Source organism: Pantherophis guttatus, chromosome 4 (genome assembly GCF_059756535.1).
Source record: "Pantherophis guttatus breed Tessera chromosome 4, ASM5975653v1, whole genome shotgun sequence".
Taxonomy (NCBI): domain Eukaryota; kingdom Metazoa; phylum Chordata; class Lepidosauria; order Squamata; family Colubridae; genus Pantherophis; species Pantherophis guttatus.
This window is the reverse complement of record NC_142066.1, coordinates 118,592,380-118,600,961: the sequence shown is the minus strand read 5'-3', so window position 1 is coordinate 118,600,961 and position 8,582 is coordinate 118,592,380.

Below are 8,582 nucleotides of genomic sequence, written 5' to 3'. Positions count from 1 at the left end.
AAATTTGGTTTGGCCAAGAGAGCAAAATGGCTTTCACAGAGACATCTGTGAGTACACTTTTCAAGGATTCCTTATCAACATAAACTCAATGTTTTGGAAAAGCAGTAGACCTTTTTAACATGGATTTCATATGCTTTTGAATGTGCCCAGGAAGTTCATTAAAACTAGGAAACAAAGGTAGTTCTAATAGCTGCGTGTTGCCAGTTTCATCACCAGTGAGTGTGCGCTAAAGTTTCTCTGGTTCTTCTGTTGAGAAATTTTTCATGGTCTTATTTTTTCCTTGGTTGCCTCAGAAAATTCCCCTAAGAGTACTCCAACTATCACCCTGCCTATAAATATTACAATTACGTGTTCTTACTGCAGAAGGCAGCAGGCAGCATTGGTGGCACCATACTGGAAGTTTATCACAATTGGGAGCCACCCAAAGGTTGGTATAAGGTGGGCAACTATATGAATAAATAAATAAAATTGTCTGGCTCTACAACTCCAGTATAAAATTTCTCTTTCTGATCATTGCCTGTTCCGGATAATGCTAGTCATGAAGTCAGAATAAGATCCTTGGTCACTCTCTGCCTGCCCTGCCAGCCCCTAGAACACTAGCTGAGGATGGACCTATTGATTGGAGGTGCACAGTGTATGGGATGAATTCTCCAAACACTCTCTCACACACACACATTTACACACCAATACCTCTAAAAAGATGCCAATATGGGATGCTTGGTGGAGGCATCACACAAAGTTTTGATTTCTTCCTTAAAAGTAGAATGGAACCCAGGCAATAGTATATAGCATAGCATAGCATAGCATAGCATAGCATAGCATAGCATAGCATTGTATAATATAGTAGTATAGCCTTTATTGTCATTGTACATCATATATGGTATACAACGAAATTGGTTTAGCCTCTCTGGTGCAATCCATAACAGAAAATACAAAACAATATAAATAGTATAGAAAATAATCCCTAAACAAATAATTGGGAAAAAAAGACTAGTCATATGTTTCCGTATGTGTGTGGAGTGATTGTGATTGTAGAAGCTGTTTTTAAACCTGTTTGTCCGGTTGGCTATGCTTCAAGGTCTTCTGCCTGATGGTAGAAATGAAAAGAGACACTGGCCAGGATGTGACTCATCCCTAGGTATCTTCCTCACTATGCTGAAACAGCAAGACCTGGTGATGTCATCCAGTGGGGTTAGAGGGCAGCCAATGGTTTCTTGTGCCAAATTGATCACTTTCTGTAGTGCCTTCCTGTCCGCAGCTGTTAGACCAGCATACCATACTGTTATACAGTATGTGAGGACACTTTCTATCATAGACCGATAAAAAGAAGTCAGGACTCTAAGGAAATGAAGTCTCTGCTGAGCCTTACTAACCACCAGGGACGTGTTGTTTTTTGAGGTGAGATCTTGACTAATGAACACTCCCAAGAATTTAAAAAAGGAAATCCTCGCCACACAGCCCCCTCGATATACAGTGGGGCAGGTTCCTCTCTGTGCTTCTGGAAATCTAGCACCATCTCCTTTGTCTTGCTAATATTTAGATGTAAGTTGTTTTTGAACACTATATGGAAGCCTACTGGACGTCTTCCCTGTATGCTGATTCATCTCCTCCAGTTATAAGCTCCAACACCCTTGTGTCATCTGCAAACTTTATTATGGTGTTAGATGGATTCGAGGATATGCAGTCATATGTATAAGCGAGTACAGGAAGGGGCTGAGAACGCTGCCCTGAGGAGAGCCTGTGCTGAGCTTCAGGGTGAAAGATGTCAGAGACCCAACTCTTACTGTTTGTGGACAGTCCATCAGGAAGTCTTTGACCCAGTCACAAATGAGGGGAGGGATATTCAGTTGCCAAGAGAAGGCATTTTAAGGACTTAAGAACATAGAAAGCTAAAATAATTTGCATGGGTTTTGGGCAGGGGTGGTATTCAGCTGGTTCGGAGTGGTTCGGGCAAACCAGTAGCGGCAGTTTGAATTGGTTCACTGAACTGGTAAATACCACCTCTGGTTGGCCCCTCCCATGCCCGCTCACCCGCTTGCCACTCGCCCCACCCACCCCCACCCTATATATGTTGCCTTCGCCATGCGGCCCAGCTAATCGCCTCGCCAGTCACCTCCGTACCTCACCCACTCTGCTCAGCTCACCAAAGGCAAGCATGCCGCCCACTCGCTCTTCGCTTTGGAACCGGGGCCCAGGGATGCACCATTCCCCAAGGCCCAAGCATCCACCCACTTGCCACCTGCCTTGGCCACTTTGGGGAACACACCTTTCCCTGGCTCCAGCCTTGCCCTGGGGCCACCACCTGCTTGCCCTCTACTTTTCTGTTGGTTCTGTGGGCATGACTTGGTGGGCATGGCTTGGTGGGGTAGTGCCGCCCCACCTTGCAGTGAGTGATGGTGAGTTGGCCATGCCCATTCAGTCACATGACCCAGCCACCAAGCCACGCCCATCAAGCCACACCTACAGAACCGGTAATGGAAAAATTTGAATTCCGCCACTGGTTTAGGACACTATGTTAGATTGAACGCAGCCTCATGTAGTAAATTTTTAGTTGTAAATTCATATGGCTTCTCCTCTTTTGTTTTTCTACTAAATTATAAACAAAATAGTTACTTCCATATGAACAATGGTGCCTGCTCTGAGCCTGAATGGCTGGAGTCATGTACATCTGAAGGGCAAAACATTAAGGGTTTTTTTTTCCCCTTTGGAGCTGATAATATGAAAAACGTGCTCATATTGTGCCTATAATTTAATTTGTTTTGGGACTTGCTCAGACACTTCAGTGTAACAGGAATGACATCTTAAGTAGTTTCAAAAATTGAGTTTGATGTATCAGAATAGCATATGAGTCTGTTCTGGTGTAGGGCCATGTATAAAACACTGTTCATGTCTTGTTTCAGAAGATGCATTTCTAGAAATAAATAATTTGACTGTTCTTAAGGTAGCTCAGTTTTTCGCAAAGCATTCTGGGAATAGACTGTGCTGTTTTTCACAATCCTACTTGCTATCAGTTAGAACATTTAGTTAACTTTTATTTTACTTGAAAAAGCTAAGCAGTGTAAGATTTGGATAGTATTTTGAAAGAAAGCTACTAGGAAATCCCAGAGCTTTAGACAAGATTGCAACATTTTAAAAAATATATCCTGGAAGACAGTAATTGAAAACCACTTCTAGACTATCACTGAGAAAACAATATAGTCAGAATAACAGAATAACAAAGTTGAAAGGGATTTTGGAGGTCTTCTAATTCAATCCCTTGCTCAAGCAGGAAACCTTATGCCACTTCAGACAAATGCTTCAGCCAATCTCAACTTAAAAACTTCCAGTGTTGGAGCATTCACAATTTCTGAAGGCAAGTTGTTCCACTGATTAATTGTTCTAACTGTCAGGAAATTTTGCCTTAGTTCTAGATGTCTATGGAGATTCTCAATGATCCAGATCATGGTTGTCCCAAAGGTGTTTTTTCCCCCAAAAGGCAATTGGACTTTTTTTTTCTTTTCTTTTTCCTTGAAGACATTTTGCTTCTCATCCAAGAAGCTTTTTCAGTTCTTCAGTTGCCTTTTTGGTGGGGGGGAACCCAGGGGTGAAATGCTACCGGTTCGGACCAGTTCAGCTGAATCGGTAGCGATGGCGGCGGGTGATTCAGAGAACCGGTAATGACAGCAGCATGAGGCTCTGCCCACCCACCCAGTCGTCATTACTTCCTCATTTTAACCAGGAAGTAACCTGTTTTTTACCCTCTGTACATGCACAGAAGGGTTTGCGCATGCGCAGAGGATCTGCGCGCGAACATGACGTGCGTGGCACATGAACTTCCAAACCGGTAGGGAAGGTAAGTAGATTTCACCCCTGGGGAAACCCCATATTTGGTTCTTAGTTCTAGGTTGCTTCTCTCCTTGATAAGTTTCCTTCCATTATTTCTTGTCCTCCCTTTAGGTGCTTTAGAGAATAAGTTGACCCCCTCTTCTTTGTGGCAGGTCCTTAGATATTGGAACACAGCTATCTTGTCATCCCTCAACCTTCTTTTCATTAAACTAGATATACCCATTTGTTACAATCATTCTTCATATGTTTCAGCCTTCAGTCCCCTAATCATCTTTGCTGCTCATCTCTGCACTCTTTCTACAATAGAATCTCAACATCTTTTTTTTATTATTGTGACAACCAAAACTGGATGCAATATTCCAAATGTGGTCTATCAAGGCATTATAAAGTGATATTAACGCTTCACATGATCTTGATTCTTTCCCTCTATTTATGTAGCCTAGGACTGTGTTGGCTTTTCTGGCAGCTGCAGCACACTGCTGGCTCATATTTGAGTTAAACTCAAATAAAATTAACTGTCTTATCCTAAAACAAGTAACCATTCATATAAGCTATATGATGCCAATCTCATTTTGAGAAATAATTATAGTTAATGCCAGGGGTGGGTTCTAAAATGTTTTACTACCAGTTCTGTGGGCGTGGCTTATTTTGTGGGCGTGGCTTGGTGGGGGGAGGTAATGTGACTGGGTGAGCGTGGACAACTTTTTTTTTCTTTTAAAAGCATTTTTTCTACAACCTTAAGAGGTTGCAGAAAACAATCCTTTGAAAAGCCGATCAGGCAACTCAGCTGGGATCATCAGAGGCTTTTCAAAGCATTTTTTTTACCACCTCTTCGGCCAAAGAGTTTGCAGAAAAAAATGCTTTGAAAAGCCTCTGCTAATCAGGAAACTTAGCTGAGATCATCAGAGGCTTTTCAAATCATTTTTTTTACCACCTCTTCGGCCGAAAAGGTTGCAGAAAACAATGCTTTGAAAAGCCTCTGATGATCCCAGCTGAGCTGCGGGATCATCAGAGGCTTTTTTTTTTTACTTTTAAAAGCATTTTTTCAGCAGAAGAGGTTGTAGAAAAAATCCTTTTAAAAGTTCTTTTTTTAAAAAGCCTCTGATGAGATGGGTGGGGTAAGTGAGCGGCAACCGGGCCAGGGACCAGTTTGGGGGCGTGGCCAGCCAATGTTATTACTGATTCTCAGAACTACTACAAATTTTTACTACCGGTTCTTGTGAACCGGTGCAAACCGGTAGCAACCCACCACTGGTTAATTCTGGTTAGAGAAAGAGAGTTTCAACATAAAGAGTTTTCCATTTTCCAATCCTCCAAAATCCAATTTAAAATATCCCTGAAGCTAATATAGACTATTTTCAGATCTATCCAGACATTGGGGTGGTATAACAGTAGACATATCTACATATCTGTGAAACTACAGAGTTTATCGAAAACCATTAGTTTACCATTTCTGGCCATAATTTGAACATAGGAATAAAACTGTCAGTCACTTAGTGTCTATTTGCTAGCCAGTAATTGAGTACACTGTAATGCCATCTAATACCTACACTCACACCCCTTCCCCTTCAATAATAAAGAAGAATACATTCTTAACTTTCCACCATGTTTGTATACTTTTACTAATGTTAACTTACTAGCAATTTGGTATTTTGACTTCTTTTCGGAGCCATGGCAATATACTGCAGGATCCTAGTACTTTGCAGGAGGGATAAACTAAGAATCCCATCCCAGCAGAGCACATATATATAGCAATATTGTATTTCATTTCTGAAATATCATAGAATCCACATTCTTTTTTATACAAGGGCACAATACTTTTAAAAAAATGTTTAATTGCAATTTTCTAATTGGGGGCACCTATTATATAATCAGTGATGAGGCTCTTATATATGAAATCTATGTCTTTGTCAGAATGGCCTTAAGGAACATGTTACCTTATTTAAGTGAAACAGGTCAATCAATCAATTGATTTGAGGATTTTAGCCACAATTACAAGACCAATACTTTCCAAAAACCCTTAAAACCTGCCTGTGCCAAATTAGGCTATATCCTCTTTTAAAAAAACATTTCAAGCTTGTTTGTTAAGCTAGGAACACTGCTGAAAGCAGCCAAACAGCCATTTTCAATTAAGACAAATTGGGTTGAGGGCGATTCAACTTAAGGGGATTATATTACAGTTAAGCATTGATGAACTCTACTTCTGCTACTATACAATGACCATGTCACCTAACTCAATTAATCACAATTCTGCACAAACACAGTGAATCTTGTATCACAGACAAGATTGTTAGAAGAACAAGCCTCTGTTAGACCTGGCATTTCATTGGACTCTTGAGTCCTGATCAAGCATATTTAAGCAGCATTTTTCAGCCCGTGAATCCTATCAAACATGCACATGTTCTCAACTAGACCCAAGGCAGCTATCCAGAACCGCATTAATCCTCTTAATATTCATTGACTTATTTTGTTTTTTCAAGCAGTGCATCTTGCTATTGTAATAAATGACATTTTTAATGGATATGACTTTTATGAATAGAACTACAAAGAGCTGTGAAAAATACTTCACCAGGAATCAGTTACATAAACATGTAGTTGACTTTCGTCTTTCAGTTTATTGCATAGGCCAAGGATATATATTAAGGAGATGACAGTTTTTCCACTACAGGTAATGTTCAACTTACGATGCTGCAACAGTTGTAAGTGTGAAAATCAGTCATAAGTCACTTTTTTCAATATTGTTGTAATTTTGAATTGACACTAAATGAATGGTTGTAAGTCAAAGGCTACCTACCAAAGTTTTTGGGTGTATTTAAGAACTCTTTCTTTGGTAATTATGACTGTTACAAATAAGAACAAATTCTTTGTAATACTTTCATTATTCCTGCTCTGAATACACCCTGAAACAGCGCTTGATCTTTCCTGCAATCTTTATTTCTCCTCAACACCACCCTGACCCAGTTCCTGATACACCTACATTAGCTCTTGACAGCACTTTGGTAAGCCACTCATGTGGTTTTCAAAATAGATTCCTGGGATTTGATATATAAAAGCATGAAGCACTTTATATCTTCACAGAAGCACTACATAAAAATAAATATCATTACCATCAGTACAAAATATGAAATATAGCCCAAAGAGCTGTAGGATCAGCAAAACTTAAATGGACTTTTTAAGATTTTTTGTTTGGATTGAGGAGTGGGGAAAACTAAATGAGAATCTGCTCAGAGACCACAAAGAGATTTGGAGTTTACTTCTGCTTCAGGAGGGTATGCATGACTGTAAACCAGTTTTTAAACTAAATATGCAAGATAATAATGATGGTATAACAATAACAATATTAATAACCATCAAACATCCACATCTATCTATTCTAGGTCCTTGGGAAGGACTTGATTGGTGGATTAAAAAAATGCCAAATCCAGTCTGAACATCTGGCTGACTGTGCAAAGAACAATTAAAATAATTGCAAAAGGCAACTTTATTCGGAACAGCTTACATCTTGAAATGATACCTTTAAAACTATCAAAGAACATCTCCCTATCCAAGTTCTTGGGAAGGACTCGATAGGTGAATAACAAAACCAAATCCTGTTTAAATATATGTCTGACTATGCGAATAACAATAACAATAACAATAACAATAATAATTTGAATATGTACCACGCTTTACATCCATGAAGTGACATCGACAGGTTGTACCTGCCAAGAAAAATAGGGGGCAGAGGACTATTGCAAATCCATCAAACTGTAGAAGAAGAAAAACGAAGTTTAAATGATTATGAGAACCAAAGTACAGAAAAATTGCTGCAGTCTGTGAAAACAGAGAACATTATAAAAATAACAGAAACAAAGGCAGAATATAAGGAAAAACAGCTGGATGACAGATTAAATCGATGGAAAACCAAAGCTTTGCATGGACAGCACTTGAAAAACATTGAAGGAAAATGTGATTACAACTTTACATGGACATGGCTTAACATGGGAACCATCAAGAAAGAAACGGAAGATTTAATACTCGCTGCTCAAGAACAAGCACTACAAACTAATGCCATGAAAGCAAAGATACAAAAATCTACCGACAATCCAAACTGCTGACTTTGCAACAACAAAGTCGAAACCGTTTCACATTTAATATGTGAATGCAGAAAAATCGCACAAACTGATTATAAAGCTAGACATGACCGAGTTGCTAAATTAGTCCACTGGTCATTATGTAAAAAATACGACTTACCTGTATCCAAAAGTATCCAAAAAGTCATGGGAACATAAAGTGGAAAAAGTTATAGAAAATGAGAAGGTGAAGATCTTGTGGGACTTTCGAATACAGACAGATCGTCACTTGGAACACAACATGCCAGATATCACAGTTGTCAAAAACTGAAACATACAATTTATTGACATTGCGGTACCAGGAGATGCCAGTCGAAAAGAAAGAACTGGAAAAAATCATGAAATACCGCGACCTGGCCATTGAAACTACATGGCTATGGATGAAACATGAAACAGTGATACCCATTGTCATCAGGGCACTTGGTACCATGTCCAAAAATGTTATAAGATACATCAACAAATTGCAGCTTCCTGCAATAACACCAGCGGAACTGCAAAAAACAGCGCTACTTGGAACATCGTACATCTTAAGAAGGTATTTGGTTGATACCTAGGATGCTGGCAGCAACCCGTTTCAACCATTAGCACCAGTCAATGATATTTGTGATGCATTTTTAAATGTACATTTGATTGAGTTTCATGTTT